The sequence below is a fragment of the Adiantum capillus-veneris genome, chromosome 15, assembly GCF_014529385.1.
Source record: "Adiantum capillus-veneris isolate H3 chromosome 15, ASM1452938v2, whole genome shotgun sequence".
Classification (NCBI taxonomy): Eukaryota; Viridiplantae; Streptophyta; class Polypodiopsida; order Polypodiales; family Pteridaceae; genus Adiantum; species Adiantum capillus-veneris.
The window spans coordinates 42,092,902-42,113,612 of NC_140945.1; positions in this window are offsets into that span (position 1 = coordinate 42,092,902).

The window sequence follows — 20,711 nt, forward strand, 5'->3', positions numbered from 1 at the left end:
CAAAATGTCGGGAGGGATTCTACAAAGCAGAGTATTGAAACCCTGCTATACAGATCAAAGCCTCCTATGATAGAATGGAGACAATGCCAACCAATGTCTCTGATGTGGTTGAAACTTTAAGCTTTGCATTGGAAATTGAAAATGGGATATTGTGGAAATTGCGAGAAGAGACAAAAGCAACAAACTTGCAGAGATTAGAGAGTGAGGCATACTTGAGACAGAAACTTTCTCAAGTTGAGGATTCTCAAAAGATGATATTGGCATCTATTGAGAATCTTCGAAAAGAGGTTTCAAGGAGTCAACGCGAATCAAAAGGATGAATTCAAGACAATACTCTATGACACATAGTGCCAGGATTGAGAAGTACTGTCAACAAGCTTGGTGGTTTGACAAAGGTTCAAGGTTCAAGACTTTCAGATATCCGAGCTACCTCAAATAAATTAAGTGCTTTGGTTAGATTAGTTCGACCAAAGCAACGTTAAGTTTCTCAACGATCTAATCCTACTAATGGAAGAAATATGTAATTCTATATTGTATCTTCATCAAACTGTACTTTTTTTTTGAGTCACTATCAATGTGTCAATTGTATTCAGTTTAGAGGAGATACTTTGATGTTCTAGTTTATATTGATTTTTTATTATGCATAAGAATGTCCTTTTACTAACTGATCAAAACTATAGCAAGTACATTATATGAGATCTATTTGCATGTGATTTCATAGATGGTATTTGGACCACGTATATTATCACCTGGTCATGCACGAAGTAGCCGACTATGTGATGAGTCCCGAAAGGCGAGACGCGAAATAGCACGAGAGAGAACAAGGCATTCACTACAAAGTACTATTGTAACTTTATTGGAGTGCAATGAAAGACACTGCTTGCATGATGTACATGAAGGAAACTTTGAAGCCATGGATGTTGGGATGACAATGAACATAGCATTGCGATGTAATCAAGAGATTGTGGAGCCTATTGTTAACCTTGAAAAGGGAAACTACTCTAAAGTAGAAAAGCATTGTTTGTCCATCCGCTTTGAATACCCAACTTCTCTCCTTTTACATCACAAGTCTATGGCACCCGTTCTATTCAAAAGTGTGTGTTGCACAACCTAGGAAGCTTAGATTTTGTTTGCTCCAAATGTGGAGCAAAGGCATGGAAGGATGAAGGAAAGACTATCCAAACATTCGTGGGTAAATATTGTTGCTCTGATGGAAGAGTTCGATCACTTCCTTTGAATGAGCCAGATTTGATGAGCTCAACCACAACAAGAAGTAGATAGTTCTTACAAAACATTCGGGGATATAATAATGCATTGGTATTTGTGTCTCTTGGTGCCCATATCAATGAGACTATTAATTATGGTGGGAGAGGTGTATACACTTTTAAGGTACATCACTCTGTTTATCATAGCATTGGTTCATTAGTGCCAGCTGAAGGACATAATGAAATTTCACACTTTGCACAATTATATTTTTTTGATACCGAACATGAGATGAGCAACAGATTGTATCATGTTTCTAATTTAGATTGTTTACATTTGATGATGCATAGACTAAATCCCTATGCAAATGCTCAACGATCTGCTGCTTCTTTGTCTGGAGATGCTATTGTACCCAATATGAGGATGGTTATTGCAAAGCATCGTTGTGATGGTTGGCAATATCTTGCTCCAAGGGGTTCTGAAGTTGCTGCAATTATGCCAGGACAAGGGGATGATAGAAATATTGGCTATCGCGACATTGTACTGAATTTTCAACATGGGTGCTTGAAAAGAATCTCCAGCATGCATTGAGCTTACATGTCCTTATTGTATGTTTTATTATTTCCAAGTGGAGAGGATGGGTAGCATCTTTATTTGCAAACTAACGATGGAAAAAAGTTGAGTCAAAAGCAATATTATGTCTTTCGCTTACAAATAAGAGATGATATAGTGGAGTGTCTTCTTCGAGGGGGTAGGCTACTACAACAATATGTCGTGGATTCTTATAGTACTATAGATGAGTCACGGCTATTGTGGATGTGAAATAACCAAAGAACACATCGTGCTGAAGTGTACCAAGGATTGGTTGACATGGTTGAGACTAGAGGTCGCTTAGAGAGGGCTGAAGGTCAAAATGTTGGCCATAGGATTGTTTTGCCTTCGTCTTTTGTTGGAGGTCCAAGATATATGTGCCAACTATTCCAAGATGCAATGGAAATTGTTCGTAGTAGGGGTAAACCGGATCTCTTCATCACATTCACATGTAATCCATGATGGAAGGAAATAGATGATGCATCACTACCTGGACAAAGTGATGTCGATCGTCCTAATGTGACTACACGTGTGTTTTATCAGAAGTTCCAAGATATGATGCATTTACTTATCAAGCAAGCCGTATTTGGGGAGGTGATTGGACATGTATAAGTGATTGAGTTTCAAAAGAGAGGTCTTCCTCATGCTCATATATTGTTGATACTTGCATCCGAATATAAGCCCATAGATACATTCCAATATGAAAAGTTGGTTTGTGCAGAGCTACCTAACAAGAATATGTTTCCAAAATCATTTGATGTAGTGAGCCGTTGTAATGTTCATGGGCCATGTTGTCCTTTGAACCCAAGCTTTCCATGTATGGTTGATGGAAAGTGTAGATTCAAGTTTCCACGAACATTTTCTACGTCTACTAATGTAAATGAAAGTGGATATCCTGTGTATATGAGATGAGATGATGGAATGTTTGTTCCATCTAAAAACTACAATTTAGATAATCGTTGGGTTGTTCCTTACAGCTCTCTCTTATCACTAAGATACAAAGCTCATATTAATGTCGAGACCTGCTCAGCTGTCACTACCGCTATATATCTTTATAAGTATGTCTACAAGGGACATGATCGAGCCAATGGTGTTCTTCAAGATGTTGAAGGAGATACTGATGAGATCAAGAGTTATCTCAATGCACGTTATGTTTCTACATTTAAGGCTATGTGGAGAATATTTAGCTTTGACATGCATAGTGAAAGGCTAGCTATTCAACGATTGCAAGTACACCTTCCATTGCAGATTATGGTTACATTTCAAGATGGTGATGATGTATCAGATTTTTTAGATAATGAGAAAAATTAAAAAACTAACTTGACAAAATGGTTTGTTGCAAATCAAAACTATCCAGAAGCAAATAGCCTCACATATACTGACTTTCCAAGTGGTTGGGTATGGAATAAAAGTTGAAAGGCATGGTCTCCACGACAACTGGTGTTTCTATTGGAAGAATGTATAATATTGTCCCTACTGTTGGTCAGATTTATTACCTGCGAATGCTACTCAATATTTGTAAGGGATGTAAATCTTTTGAAGACTTGCGGATGTATGATAGTCACATTTTTGATACATACAAGGAGGCATGTATAGCCACAGGATTATTGCAAGACAATGAAGAATGGTCACTTTGCCTCTAAGAGGCATCTTTTTCTCAAAATGGAATGCAGTTGAGACAAATTTTTGCAATCATATCAATCTTTTGTGAGCCACTTCATCCGGCTGCTCTTTGGGATAGATTTTGTAGCGAATTTTTTGAGGACTATGTTTATGTCCTAAGGATGCGTATTTCATATGCAAGTGTACGATTTGATGTGGAAAAAAATCAAGCTTTGCTTCATCTTGAATGCTTTTTGGAACAACATGGCAACAGGCTTTGCAATTACACGTTGCCTGCAATAGACTCAACAATGGTATCCTTAAGTGAAACCGGTGCTATGGCTGAAGAAACGATGTTTAATGTTGATGAGCAACATAATATAGCAAATCGTATAGAGACTTCCTTAAATGAGGATCAACAAGATGCTTACCACCAAATGCTGCAAGTTAGATGGTCTTGGTGGCTCATGAAAAACTTACCTATATAATGCTCTTCTTTCACGAGTGTGAGGAAGTTGTAGAGTTGCTCTTGCATGTGCATCATCAATTCATCAGGTATTGCAGCTTTGCTTTTGAGTAATGGAAGAACTGCTCATTCTAGGTTTAAGATGCCTTTGGAGCTTCAATCTGAAGCAACTTGCAATAGAAAGGTAAATAGTCAACTTGCAGAACTTTTAAGGAATGCAACTTTACTTATATGGGATGAAGCTCCCGTGACACATCACTATGTATTTGAAGCAGTGGACAAAACCTTAAGAGATATTATGTAGCGAGATACTTTGTTTGGTGGAAAAGTCATTTTGTTTGGAGGCGAGATAAAATTGATGAGAGTCCTACAAGACTACATATGGTAGATATTTATTATGTCAATGTATATAGTGGTGATATTCAGTTGCGAAAGATATATCACAATCATAAATCTTATATTTCAGATGAAGAGTTTGAAGTTTTGAAATTAATTGTGAATTTTATCAATGGGATATATTGGAGTGATCCTCAGTCGTCCAACTATAGAGTAGAATATGAGTTGTTGTAAAGACTTCGACCTAATGGATCTCTTGACACTTTTTGGCAATGCAACTATATTTTGGCATGACTTTGAGTAATTGAAGTGTTTGTATTGCGCTTATACTTTTTTAAAGTGTTTAAGTGCACGTTTAACAAGTGGCCATGTTGATCATCTCTCTCTCTCTCTCTCTCTCTCTCTCTCTCTCTCTCTCTCTCCATAATTTTAAGCTTTGAGTACTAATGTTGCCCTCTTTTCTTGTAGCCAATTAAATGACCCACGAAATTGTGAATATTTTTCCAAGTGTAAAAAATGTTACTGTTGATGCCTTTTAAGAAAGTTTGTTACCTGCTGAATGGGGATGGCAATGGGCATGGGAAGTGATCAAGAAAAACTACACTATTTGGGGTTCATATGTAGATGAAGAGTTGGATACGATTCACATCAGGTTGCTTGACCCCTATTTCTTTCTCAATCTTAGGCTCATGCTCTTAAAGCAAGAGCTTGGGTTGATTCTCCATTACAAGATTTACTTGAGCTGGGTTTAAAAAATAGATTTAAGAGAAGTGTGTAGAGCTCCAACTAAGATAGAGTGAGACAAAATCTTGCATTTGAACAATGGGTAAATAAGTATCCGTAGGTTATTGGTGATAATGTCGATCATGTGTGTGTCATGGAGAGATGTACAAAGATACACACACTCACAAACACATACAGAGTGAGGTGGTAAGAGCAAGTGAGACCCGCCGGTAGGCGGGTCACGTGAGCTAGTATGACAAGAAGAAGAGGTTCAAGGAACACGAGAGAGAGAGAGAGAGAGAGAGAGAGAGAGAGAGAGAGAGAGAGAGAGAGAGAGAGAGAGAGAGAGAGAGAGAGAGAGGTCCCTATATACGTAAGGGTGTCCTTAAAGAAAACAAATATGGTTGGGTTGCATGTACTATGAGTAGAGTGGTAGGATATTTGGGTTTATAATTGGCCAGGTTTTTGCAATGCATGTTAGTCCTACTCTAATGCATTTTGCTTCAATTGCAAATCATGAAGTTGCACCTCAAATACTATGCACTCAATTGCTTGCCTTACCACCTTTAGCAATAGATTTAAAAGTGTTTTGTTGCTTATGCCTGTCATCATCCACATACTACTTATTCTAGTGTCCCATACCACTAGAATAAGCAGCATATGTCATACCCTGATGAATCAGGATATCATTGCTTGCCTTACCACCTTTAGCAATAGATTTAAAAGTGTTTTGTTGCTTATGCTTGTCATCATCCACATACTACTTATTCTAGTGTCCCATACCACTAGAATAAGCAGTATATGTCATACCCTGATGAATCAGGATATCATTGGTCACACTCATCATTCAAATCCATTTTTATCATTCTCAAGTTCAATACTATAGCAATAGAAAATCATTATATATCCATTCCAAATCCAAATCCAAACATCTGCCAACATGTACCCATTTCAAATCCAAATCCAAATATCCTTCATTTTGTATACTCGGGTAACAAAATCATACCATAAAACGACAAATCGGCATACTTGAATTGTTGCACATGCACATGATCGATCTCAACACGAACAGAGAGAGATAGCGTGCGAGAGAGAGGAAGAGAACATGCGCAGGTGCACCTCCTAGAGCGGAGTGCTACACTTGGCATGGTGAGAGAGAAGAGAGGAGAGAAGAGAAGAATAAGGCGATGCTGGGTGCAATCTCCCCCCGTGCAAGTGTGACCATTTCCCTCTTGCACGTATTTGATTTATAGATTTCTTGAATGGTCAAAGTGAGTATAAATTGGCCGGCTAGTCATAAATGGCCAAAGCTCATAAAAGAGCACTTGAATAATAAAAAGTAAATAAGACCTTAGGGTTAGCTTCATTGAAGACCTCCAATAATGAGTGTAAAAGTCCTTTGACCTTAGGGTTAGCTTCATTGCATCACCTACGTCACAAGGAACACAAAGATTGTATTGTAACAAGTCTCTCTTAATGGGAGAAATCATAATACAAATGCCTATTGGAGGGGGGACCGGCTCCACATAAATTCGGTCCTCAACTGTTGTCATGTTCTCTAAATTCTCTCTCTTGCAAAAGTATTGTTCAGGCCAAGTTAACTAATTGCTGTGCCTATGTTGTTATCTTCAATTATGTTCACCCGCTATGCTCATAAAGTAATTTCTCAAAAGCACTCTCATTAATTTCCGCTACTCTAAAGTTAATAGGCCAATTCCATTACACCTTTTCCACCTGTCAGCTGCAAGAAATAGTAAAATATCAATTCCATAACACATTCTTGCTCTTTTATGGACTTCTCCCCTTTTGGTCCCAAGCCTTTAATTGAGCTGGTCCATAACCACTTAAATCAACTTCAAATGTTCTCTTTTATTTTCCTCGGACTTAAATGAACAAATTAAGATTAAAAATACTTTTATAAGGTTACAAATTAATTTTATTGACATTACCTCTCCCTTAAAATCATAGTCATCTTTGACTATGGAGTAGGGGAAATAAAGTCATAAATAGTCTTGTTGGTTTGGGTATAGGATCCCTTTTTACCCTTCAACATTTTTCCACAATGGTAACTAACACCACTTGGTGCTGGGAATCCTTAGATGTCGCAAGAATGTCTTTACCTAGCCCTAATCATCTATCTGTTGGAATTACGGTTGTAGGAAAACACACACAGCTTGGAGAAGACAAAGGAAGCTCAAGGCACACAACCGAGAGTGTATTACTTAAGTGTGCAATGGAAAAGATAGATAGCCCTAGAATGATGGGCATATATACAATGCACAAAGGAAAAAACCTCCTAACGAGGGAAAAAATGCCCCAACGGTCCTGAGTGTGTTCACACACATCACTACCACATGTATATGGTAACATCCCCCCTGGAGTGATGCGGTGAACAAGAGCTCGCACATAGAGTAAATGTAAGGCATGGGGACTGAACATGCTCATCACCACCCAACCATGCCCTATATAGGCCCTTGACCTTCTAAATATAGGGACCCCCTTGACTGCATGTCCGTCCTGGCCCTTGGCTTGGACTGGTCCTACCCTTGTCCTGACATTACTCCCCCCTTGGAGAAGCGTTTTCGTCTGCGAAAACACAAGTGATGGTATCTTCATAAGAACAGTAATGTTTTCTACCGTAACATCCCACATGGATCCAACGGTTCATTTGAGCGGAACCCGGTTCAATAGGAGGTTAATGAATCCAAGAGTAACATCTTGATTTTCTACATTGTTGTCCATTTGTAACCATCTGATGGTACTGGTTCCTATCCAAACGTAGTGTGTAGACTCCATTTAGAACGCTCATGAGCATGGTAAACGAGTTTATCACAACACAGGTGTACCAAAAAGAGTACCTCTTGTCACTTTCCATGAAAGTAACTTGCTGACATAACTCATCAGCCAATTTTAAGTCCTTGACTTGGTCCCAATTTTCATCATCAGTAAACAACCCCACCATAACGAGTGTTCACCCTGACTTATACATGAAGAGACTACCTAGTCACAACGTGCGTTAACTGATAGTAAGTAAACTCCAAAAAGAGCAATAAATGCTTATGAATTTGATTGCTTGGTGCTAGTGTACGCACTTTGCATATCCTTTAGCCCAAGATTTGTAATTTGTCAATCCCCTTGGATACTTGCAATACTGAGGTGTGTTTCCCCCACGGTTTACAGAAAGTCTTCCCAGATGATTGGTAAACGGGGTATCACAATAGCGTATAACATTGTTGAGGAATCAACAATGTTCGGAATAACCATTGTGGTTAACTTGAAAAATCCACAAACACCCAAACCGAGCCATGACCTCTATTGGTGATTAGTAGACCCAAAAGTAATCTCATAGAGATAGTACACATAGAGTGCAAAATGCTTCATAAGCAACAACCTGAGGAATATGCATGCCATTCCAAATCAGCCTTTGCTAAACACTAGGGCCCATAACACCTAGTGTGCATGCATTTAGCAAGAAATAGATCCGAACTTGTATATCCATGGTGATCTTTGCCAATACTTATGGCAAATGTGATGTGCATAGCACACATTAAAAAAGAATGTAAATAGTTCTAAAAAGAAACTAAATATTTTCAGTTGCAATCTTTTGCAAGCCTTGTTGAAACGTCTAAATGGAAATAGAAGGTGAAACATTGATCACTTCTAGGTACAGACAATGAAACTTTTTCATTAACCACTTATAGCCTTGCTATATGTATAAACAACCATCTGTAATGGTGTTTAGCAATACTTGTAGTTGAACAAGTCATTCTAAGTATCCGACAATATTTTGGCCACTGAAATTGCTCCTGGTACATCGTGCTGAAAATGGTCTAGAAAACAGATTTGACCAGCACCTGGGGACTTTGTCGTGACACATAATTGAAATAATGGTGCCAGTGTCAGTACAGAGACTCATATTCTCCACATGTGGAATATGTCTCATGTAAGGATGTGTAAAAAGGAACATCCTTCAAGTACAAGACGTACTTGTGTGTGGAGGTAACTCTAAGCACTCGCGACAAGAGTGAGAGGACCCTCATTCTTTGCTCCACACTGGCTAAACCGAACTCCTTGAGTTCCTAGACCACGTTGTATCCCATGTGACAACACGTGCCAAATCGAATCATACAAGTGGATTCATAATAGCATAATGTACATTGGACACTACTGCCCAAAATACGTGTCTTGACATGCCCTTGGCATGGCCCTGAAATATTCAAGCATATTTAAACGACTGGAATAAAAAAACAAGCAATGCATACTAAAAACTAGCATAACACCAAATCAATAGATGCGTATCTGGAGATTGAACTGAATGTTCACTTACTCGTATTCAAATACAAAGGAACACGTCGTCCATGTGTGAAAAAACAAGCAACATTGCATTGAAAACCTTGGATGTTGCCTTTGCAATCCAAACCCTTTGATTAGAATCTACGTAGTCAAACCCTTTGGTAAGACCCTTTGTAGAAACTGCTCGACTAGCAGATGACGATAACCAACCTAGTTAACCATGGATAGAATGATGAGAGTCAACTTGAAAAGTTGAATTTTTCCACTACCACGTGGTAGATTGTGGAATTATTTCCTTGAAAGTATAACATATCAAATTGTGATCCTCAATGCCTATGGGGTGATTAAGTAAGCACCCGCGGGATCTTACCCTGAAACAATGCGTCCATAGATACTCGTAGTGCTATAGAGAGAGAGAGAACAAGAGCATGAGGATACACATGTGTGTAAAGCCTAGCTTGTATGGACAGCCATGTTGTCTCAATTTATTGCTGCAATCGATACTTCCTTATAGGGATGAGCTGCTGTGAGTTGAAGATTATCAAAAACTCAACTTGAGTGTCGCACTGTAAACACGTAGTGCAAACATGACACCCTAGACATCCGTAATGACAAGACTCTTGCTCATCCATTAACGTTGATATGTTCGATGTGTACTCCACTGGGCAAATCTGTTCGATCCTAAGAACAATCTCCCAAGGAATGCCAATAGTTGGGTCTTACCCAAGATCTGACAATGGCTCGTGGCCAGCCTGTGTAAGGCTCCTAGCTCTTACGGCAATTAGTGTTCAATCGATAAACCGATGAAAACTAATGTGAATGGCATCTTGGCCGATTTTTAGCTAAGAGTTAGAGCACCTTGGCTCATACTGACTCCCAAACAAAACATATATGAAAGGCTTCTTAAAAGTTTTCATTATTCTTGAGAGAAATAAGAGAAAGAGAGAGAAGAAGAGCATGCTGGGCTGAGGAACTTTCCTTAAAATTGTAGAGTGTGTGCCTAGAATGTGTGATCTTAGACATCTTATGCCTGAATTGCTGCTTATCCTATAAGCATACAACAATCTGCCTATATGATGCTCTCGCCAAGAGACGTAAAAAACAAAAGTCACAACTTGACACACCTACTTTGTATATGGTCGTGACTATACCAAGATGACTTAACGCTAGCACTTTGCCTATAAAATGATGTTAAAAAATCCATAACTTAGCTAGTTCTTGACAGAGCTGCTAGTGTAATAGCGGAAGCATAATCCATGAGGCGGTGGAATTCATGCCATGTGATTGGCATGCCTTCCATGCAGAATTGTAAGCTCTTGGCTACAGTGACAGCCTCAAACGTAAAAGCTAAAACCATAAGTGCCATGCACAGTGTACTGGTAGGGATTCTGGGAGCTGATATCGCTATTTTTCCAGTTCCCCAAACATGTTTTCCAATGCCCTTGACTCCATGGCAATAAGCAGTATCTTAGCACGAAGTAGAAGCCTTGCTTCACGTGAAACTGTCAAAGCACTTTGCTTTGAACAATAGACAATCCTTTTCAAGGTAAATGTGTAAACATGGAAAAACAAACAAAACTTGAAATTGTCTGACATGGTCATCCTACTGTAACCAGTTACCTTGAAATTCCAAAGGGAAATCTCGTTGAAAGGTGGCTCATAGCCATTTTTGCTTTGCGAGAGAGAGTTGTGGCGTATGCATATATGCCCTCTTGTATCATATTCGCCCATCTTGTACATAATGAAATAACATGCAAGCATATTGCCAAATCCCCCCAAGTTTGTATGCTCATAGAATATGTCAAACGTGGGAAGTTTCAATGTAAAATGTATAGATTGAAGCCGTGCTTCACAGAAGTATTGTGGTCTTGTAGTCAAAAAATGCTGCTACCGATGTACAGATATCTTGGCAAAATAAAATTGAACTTGTCAAAAATTTTCAGCCAAATGGCGATGTCGAATAGCTCATCATATTGAGAATGATATATGGTAATTGATGTATTCTCCAACGATTTCTAGAGCGGTGACAATGAGTCGGCCATGCCGAGCATGTGTGCCGTTGTCGGCTTGCTTAGACATGAGAAAGAGAGCTATGTCTGACCTGCAAAGAGTCGGCCATGCTGAACAATTTTGCATGTTTCATCAAGTCTAGGTACAGGCCTTGCCGAACGCCAAGAGTTTCGGTGAGTCTTACCGCTTAACCTCCGACGAGCGTGTGCTGTCGAGGTAGTTTGTACTAAAGCAGTGCTTGATACAACGCTCATAGCCGCTTGAGGGATCACATGTCATGCACAAGAATCTTCCAAGACATGCCGTGCATGGCTGATTGTGCTGACGATTGACAAACAATCGTGCTTGTCCTACTTGTTCAAACCACAATATCACCTTGTGCTTTTCGTCTCATTAATCATTCAAATCGACATGCCATGCTGTCGATATCTTGCATGTTGCATGACCATGCATGCCAAGCTTGTTGTAGTCTTAGCAATTTCTTGCACTGCATAATTGTAACTAATCAAATAATAAAAGTGTAACAAAATATGCATACCATGTCTTCTATCTATGTGTAGATCGCCTCCCGAAACCGAGGAGCTTCCTTGGCACATAACTTGCATCAAAATTTCTGATTTCATATTCTTGGCATCTTTAGAAGATGAGAGTGAGTCCGTGATCGTGACAAGATGAGCATGAGTCCGTGATCGTGATGTCCTATGTCTTGCCGATTGCCTTGCAAAGTAGCTTGAGCCTTTGAATTTGAGATGTGCACGAGGCCTTGTGGAGGTGCAGGGAAGAGCCTCGCCCTCCTTGCCCTTGGGTAAGGGTCATGCCCTTCTTGCCCAGGGGTAAGGGCCCTAAATTGCTCAAGTTAGGGCATTAAAAACAAATTAACTCAAGAAAATTAAAACTCACATGGCGGCAGCGCAGATAGGCAGTGCTGGTGATTCATGTGCTCGCGCTGGACTGCACGGCTCTCCTTGGCCCTCGCAGCAGAAACAAAAAAGAACTGGCCCTCCCTTGTGCTCCTGTTGAGCCCAACCTTGCGGATTTCTATGCAGATCAATCTCGCCATGGCCATGTGTGTAGGCAAGGGTTCTCGCTGCCTATCCTGGCTTCTGTGCAAGTAAGGGTTCTCACGGCCTATCCCGATATCTATCCGTTCATGTAGGGTTTCATGGCAGTGGGTTTAGCAAGATTCCAAGAGCAGCTTCTTGTGCAACATCGATTGCTTCTCCTCCTCTGCCAAAGGAGCTTGAGATAGATAGATAGATAGATAGATAGATAGAGAGAGAGAGAGAGAGAGAGAGAGAGAGAGAGAGAGAGAGAGAGAGAGAGAGAGAGAGAGAGAGAGAGAGAGAGAGAGCCGTGCATCCCCTCCTCTATAGCTCCACGCTTCTCCTTCCTCTCCACCATGCTCTGATACCAATGTAAGGCATGGGGACTGAACCTGCTCATCACCACCCAGCCATGCCCTATATAGGCCCTTGGCCTTCTAAATATAGGGACCCCCTTGGTTGCATGTCCGTCCTGGCCCTTGGCCCGGACTGGTCCTACCCTTGTCCTGACAGTAAAGGGAAGTGTTAGAAGCTGGACACACCCCACAACATTTAACTACTCGGAGGACTATTATTTTTTGTAATTATTCGTTCATTGAGGAAAACCCGATTTTTCACCTTGTAAATATTAGGACTTACAGAAGTTTCCAAATTGTATCCCAGTTTTGATAGTTAGATTGAGTAGATGGTTGATTTTGGAACTTTAGGGTTTGAGAAGTTGTAAGGTATATATACCACTTTTTGACCTTAATGAAAGACCTTTTGTCATTTTAAAACAAGTTTGAAGTTTGTGAGTGAGCGTACTGTGTACGAGAGAGAGAGAGTGTGAGCTTCATCTTGACGCTACGTGTGCTCCGATGGTCGGAATCGAGTGCGGAGAAGTGCAGCGTGTTGCCCCCGACTAGAGCTACGCGCCGATACCAACATTGCGCGCGTACGGTCCAGCTTTGTGAGCTCCTTCTACGAGCTTCATCGGTTGTTTGGGTGAGCATACGTTGTCCGATTTCGCATTGCAGCATATCCACACGTTCACATTGAGTAGAACTACACATTAGGCACTTTAGATTTCGGAAATGAAGACCTGTAGATTTCGGCCAGACATCCTATGTGTTTCTGCAGCGGGTGTTTTGGGTCGGGATTTTGGTTCATAGACCTTAGGGAGAGTGACCTATTGGTATTAGTAGGGTCTCCTTCAAGTTCTATGGTTTTTGAGATTGTTTGATGGGTGTTCGACTCTAGAAAGCGTTGCAGGAAGTTTCCTCTTTTGCACTCTTGAAGGCTGTGACTTAGACAATTGGTAGAGACCTCTGTAGGAATTAGTTAGGAGTCGGTCGAGTGTAGGTTGACACCTTATGCTTGCTTCCATGCGCCTGCGGGTCGAGCTTCGTCCTTAGCTGACATTACATGTTAGGTGAGTTCTCGCTGTGCTGACGTCCGTCACGGCGTATCCGTCCAACATTGACGCCGCTGCCGGGGACGAAAACCTTAGGTAGGTGACTGAGACTAATCCTTGAGGATTGGGATCTTTGGCTTGCCAAGAGTCTCGTTTTACATTTAGATAGGATCAGAGGGTGGAGGACTCTCTAGGTCTTAGAGGGAGTCTAGGAAGCGTGTGTCTGGCCTAGATCCTTCGACTTAGGTAGAGGAGGTAGACTTAGGTAGTATTAGGTTGTAGTTGAGTTCTAGAGTAGGAGTTGGAGTGGTAGAAGCGGTGAGAGGAGAGCTTGAGAGTCTGGAGAGGCCAAAAAGCAACCAAAAACACCATTATCACCATTTCACATGATAGGTAGGAGTAGAGTAAGTAGGACATCATGATTCAGGATCTAGAGCATTTCATGCATGTACACTTGCTTGGTAGAATCATTACAAGTTTGTAAAAGAAGCAAAAAGACGCAAGAGTGTGTTTGAAAGCCTAATTGAAGTCCAAAAGTTACTGTGAGTGTCTCAGATAGATTTAAAGAGCATCAGGAGCATTCCTGTCAAGAAAAACTTTAATTTTAAGCCAGGAGACATCCTACGCGTAGGATGTCTACATGCCAATTTGGGAGGAATTTTGGGATTTTGAGTTGACCAGTGTGTTTAGAAGGTAGGGGTTACCCTAATTTCAACTGGAAAGTGGAAATTTAGCCATATCTTGACAGGATAAGGCCAGATAGACTGAAATTGCGAGACATCCTACCCAAATAGTGCCAAAACATTATTTTGAGACCAAAACCATAAGATGGCTGGATGAGCATGTCTTGCATGATATATTGAGTGACTGAAAGGGGTTTCACCTCATTTGGGTAAGAAAATTGGGTTCAAAGCGGACTTTAGCACTTTTGACTGAAAAAGAAAAAACAGCTGAAATTTGGGACTTTTGACATCCAAACCAAAATCCAAGCATACCACTGGGTTACTGACATCAAAGGGAAGCTGTGGGACAAATCTGTGGTCAAACAGGCCAAAAAGACATCCTACGCGTAGGATGTCTTCTGAGTGATTTTGGACTCCAAACTGAATTTTGAGTATACCAAAGTGATCAGTAACTCAAGGGGAGCCTGGGCTTTGAGTTTGAAGCCATTCTGATGAAATAGACATCCTACGCGTAGGATGTCTAATGCAAGGAAATGAAGCCAGACTTTGACTTTGAGCATAGTAAGATGTTATATAGCCTAAGGCAAGCCTCCTAGTCAATTTTGGTCCAATTTGGAGTTGATTAGACTGATCAATACCATCAACAGGCCGTCGAAACATATTTCTGACTCATTGACCAGCTAAAAGGTGTCCAAATCAAAAAGTAAAAGCAGCTGTAAGCTCAGCACAACAAGAGGAAACAACAGTGCAAAAATCCAGGCAAAACACAGCAGGAGACATCCTACGTGTAGGATGTCTATTGGGGCATACTGCAAAGAAAATTTGACCTGGCATAGACAGTGAGTTTCCATTTGACTTAAGGGTTCTAGAACTTCTTTCAGAAGTGAATTTGGACCTTGTTTGCCCATTTGACGAAGCAAAGACTAAATTCAGACTTTTTCGCGTAAATTGACCAACAACTGAGGGAAGTATTGTTTCAGATTAGCAAACCTAATCCAGAACATCAGAAGTGTATAAAATACAGTAGTGGTTGAGATTAAATCTCCAGTTATACCAATCATTACTAAGATAACCTCTAGCAGATAAATGCTTTGATTCAATTGCCGAAATTAAAACGCTTGTGTACAAGTATATTCAGCAACAAAGCAAGAAGTTGTGCAAAAACTGACCCATTGCCAGGTGAGTGGTTGAATTTGTGATAAATTGCATTGATAAGTTTGATGAATTTAAGATCATGAAGATACATTGTTAGAGACCAGAAAGTGACAGGTGACCAAGGTAGCTTAGTGTCCACAGAAGAGAGTGTAACTCAGGCAAGGCTAGATCCGCTAGCACCGATTATTGAGGAAGGTAGTGATACTGACACTTCGTCAGACAAATCTTTCTTCATGATGGGTAATCAACAGCCAGGAGGTTTCACCTATGATGGACCTATGCGAGGAGGAAGCACCTCCCAAAATCCTTTGAATGATTCTAGGCTCACGGTGATCTTCTTAGAGGGAACAAACTCGAGGGGAGCCCTAGTCTATTCTGGCTATCGAGGCCACAAGTGCATTTGTATCGAAGAGAGGCCAGCTCAAAGATTGGAGATAATCCGAGTGTATGATGATGGAGATAGATTCCGAGACGAAAAGGGGAACCACTATTTAATAGTTAGTAACCCTGAAGATTACAATAGATATGGAGATTACGTGGTTAAAGGGAAAATGGTTTCAGAAACTCAAGAACCGCCACCAAACATTGATCGGCCCGGAGCTATTTTTATGTATGATAAGAAAATAACCAGGGTTCCAACTTATAACGAGAATGTGGGAATCTACAAACATGAGAGTGAGGGTACAGTCTCTTACTTTCACAACAAAGAACCATACGTAAACGAATTAAGCAAAGACAAGGTTCTTTACTTATTCTCTTATGAAACTGCTACGGGGAAGGGCATAGTTTTTGTTGATAGATACGGGCGAGAATACCAACGTATTCTCCCAGAGGAAATAGAGAGAGCAACAGGTCCAGGAGCATCAGCATATGCCCCTGAGGAAGTGCCAAGAGCTGCCCACACCCCAGGCAAGTCAACGAATCCTTTTTCAGATGAGTATGACACTACCTCACATTCCACCCGACCGCAAGCATTCAACAACCAAGACCAACCAGCAAACTAGCCATCATTGCAGGCATGGCTTCGACAAAGTTCAACAATGGAACCAGACCGAAACCGAGATGGTTATCAAGCCGCACGAGGACTCAGGGATTTGCAAGAACCACCACTCTATTCAAGGTATCAAGCAGAGAGTAAGCCAAAGACGCAAGGGTCGATAGAGCCTGGAGGACCACCCATAGAACAAGTTTGAAGAGAAGAACCACCTCTAGCAAGAACCGTTAGAAATTATGGCTTAAGAACACCGTTGGGAGAGGTACCAGCCTATTACAGAAGGCCTGAGGAGGTGTATCGACTAGGACGGGGTGATCCAATGATGAGGTTTGTAGACCATCGCAGAATTAGACCTTCTCAAGTGTAAAAATGGGTAAACAAGAAATACACAGGAAGCAGAGACCCAAGAGATCATGTAGCAGCCTTTGTGCGTGCCATTAGAGCCGAAGAGGTGTTAGATTTTCCCACCCAATTTGCAAGGTTTGGACTAACCCTAGAGGATGATGTTGCCACTTGGTTTGACTCTGTAGAGCGTAGAGACTTTGAGTCGATGGAGGAAGTGTTTGACGAGTTTATTGAGGAATTCTCTCAGAGGGGAATAGCTCATAATACCGTCTCACAAATCCATAAATTCAAACAGAAAGATGGAGAATCTGTACGAAAGGAAGCCCTAATACTAAAAAGATATGTTAAGTTCTATCCTGTTGAAGAACTGCCAACTCAGTCCAGACTTATGATGATATTCATCCAAGGACTAAGGAATGTAGATCTCCAGAAAGACTTACATATGAAAAGGAGCACGACGTTGAATGAGTTGACCAAAGAGGCTCTTTACCTTGTGGACAATTGTGCAGTCTACAAAGAAGGGGAGTTCAAGGACCTTGATGACGATTCATCTTCACAGCAAAGTGGAAGCAAGTCTTCTAAGACAACACCGAAAGGAGAAGTAGCGATAAACCAGGAGTAGCTTGTAGATGAAGTGCTGAAAAAAATCAACTTGTACGCCAAACCCCAAGCTAAACAGCCCAAGTGGTGTACTATTGAACAAAAATGGACAAACCATGGGACCGAGGAATGTTATTATAACAAGGGATATGTGAGAGAGAGACCTTACGCTCCCCAAGCTCCAGTAGCTTCCCCTCAAGTTCCACCAATGCCTAGATATCAAGCAAGCAACTTACCAGGACCTATAGGTGTAGAAAGACCACAACCGGTGTTGGGGCAACAACCACCCCCACCAAGATTACGACCAGTTGGTATCAGATACACACCAACAGTAACTGAATCAGAAGAAAAGGCTTTGGTGCCTATGCATGCATATTATGAAGATCCCAATGGATATGCGGAAAACCCTGTCTATTATCCACCGGAAGAACCCTCGACACCAGAACCATGGAGCATGATAGGAAATCAAGGACCACCAACTGCTGCACAAGCAGCAGGAGAAGGAAGATATAACTTAGATGAACGAACACTGATGTTCATAGCCAATGGAGGCATGGGCGGACAGAGACATGCTTACCAACAAAGAGGAGCTCAAGGATCACCTCAACAACCCAAAGGACCCTGCTACAAGTGTGGTGGAGACCATTGGCTGAGAGACTGCCCTCATGATGAAATCATTAGAGTCAATGCGTATTGCCCAGAATGTGGAATCACTCATTTGATTCCCGATTGCCCTAAAAACCGGAGCAAAGGAGCAAAAAACACCTTGAACATGCTAGATACAGTACCTTCCGGTGGAGGATCGGAAAATGAAATAACCATACCTATTCAGGCGGTAACACGAGCCCAAGCCCAAAGAAGGACGAATGAACCCATAGTTGAAGAACCAAAAACCGATGCTCAAAGTTCAGAAACGAAAAATCAAAGAAGCACTTGGAAAGCTAGAAAGGCGCCTAGGAAAGCCAGGAAAGAACGTGAGCAAACAGCCCTATCCGAGGAGTTGAAACATACAAAGAACAGATTGGAGCGGTTAGAGGATCTAGCTAGCTTAAGCTCACACACCATAGCAGCCATAGCACCCAAGGAAATAGCAGAGCCCAAAAGTGCAGGATCAGGAGGATCTGTACTGGCAGACAAGGTAAACGAGCAGTTGGATGCAGTTCTAAAAGCTTACGAAGCTCGACTTAAAAAGAACCAAACCTAGGAGCAAAGGTGGATGACTTATCCATATGCAAAAATAGAAAAACAGAGGTTGGATATGTGTAAAAAGATGATCGAGACGGCTCAATCATTGATGGAAGACCCGCTGGGTAAACCGGCAAATTATCATGAAGCACCAGCTCCAACCCCTATCCAACCAACTTTAGAGAAACATGTGGAAACAGAAGAAAGACTCACTAGTGAGAATGAGTCCAGAGGATAGCCTATCATAGTGCCAAATACCACCGATGGGGCAAGTGACGGGTTCCAACCTAAAATATTGGCCGAAATGGGTAAGGACTGTGACGGTCTAGATGATCCGTGGAAGCAAATCCGTGAGGCCAATGAGGCTAATAGGATGAGTAACCACCTGAATAGCACGAGAAAAGAAAAGAATGTGATCTTACCTCCTATTGAAGAATTTGAGGCAAGGTCTCAAATGAACTTTGAGATACATTCACAAGGGGGAGATCAAGGATCAATTAGTTCGGGGCATAGCCAACCAGACTCGTTGAGAACTTTACCCTCTTACTTGGGAGAGTACGAAGCCAAGTCGGAAGTGAGAGCAATCCCATCTCAAAGACTTTCTTCTAAAAAGGTGATGGATTCGCAAGGATTGATTGAGTTGTTATCCACTCCGGTGGCATACACAATCACGTTAGCAGAACTCCTAAGGTTAAGGCCAAACATGTGGATCACAGTGGGAAAATGCCTAGAAAAATTTGGAGTGAAAGACCCCACCTTGAAGCTACAAGAAGGGATCAGAGAGTTGGATAGGCCTCCACTAAACACTAGGCCAGTACCATTGAATAAGGTTGGAGAATATTGCGAGGGAGAAGACGGAAACACCACGCTATCGGTAGAATTCCAAGGAGTAGTTTCCAAGGCTATTCTTGACAGTGGAGCGGGAGTTGCTATCGCCACCAAGGAAATCTGGAAAAAATGGGGAAAACCAGCTTTGAGAGCTACCAAAATGAAACTGCAGTTGGCAGATGGGTTCATGGAGAAGCCTCTAGGACTCTTAGAAAAAGTAATTGTCACTTCGTGCGGAATCGAGTATGAGCATACATTTACAATAGTCGATTTCGACAAAAAGAACAATTATGAGATCATCTTGGGACGACCATTCATGCGACAACTGAAGATGGTCCAAGATTGGGGTTATGACCACATATACCTCAGACATGGCGAAACGACAACTAAAATACACCTGAAAGACCATAGTTACAAAGATGTAAACCAAACACCGGTGGAAGAGTTTGATTCGGCTACAATAGCAGGATCAGAACTACCAACATGGTTAGGGCAACCAAAAGAGCTATGGATGTGCGGAGCTTCACATTGTGGAAGCTTAAGAAAAGAGGAATGCGTCTTAGAAAGAGCAATTGAGGACAAGGAGTATATTCCGCAACCTTTCCCTGAAGATGCCTTGGAACCTCTAGAATGGGAACATATACTGGCAACATTGGATGTCTGTACCATTACCGACAGTCCAATAACAAAATTTTGCGATAAGGATGGCTATGATATGTTACCCTATTACATGGTAAGCGTTATACCAGAAAAAGAGACGGTAGAACCACCAGAACAAGAAGAGTTTTACAACTCCTCTGAACAATTGGAAGTGAATGATGATGCAGATAATGAGTGTTCAGACACCTCAAGTGAGCGTGGAAATGAAACCGAGAATATCAAGTTTTATGATTTTGCTAATCAACACCCTAGACGCCAAGAACGCTATAGGAGGAAACGAGCAGGAAACAAAGCAAGAGAGAACCTGATGCCCATGATAAAAGGTAAAACTCACTATCTGATGCTTGTAAAAGCAGAGGATTGTGTAAAAGATCAAATATCAGGAAGATTCTCAAAGAATCGAAAAGAAAGAACGTGAGAGGAAACAAAACAGGTACGAAAAGCTAAAACCGATACAAAATCACAAAAATCTCAAAATTCAAAAAAGGAAACAACAAAAGACCAAGAGTGGACCAAACTGGAGCGTAAACAGAAATACCAAGAGCTCAAACGGTCTTTGAGAGAGATATGGACTACTGAAGAAGATAGTGATGGTAAAGAG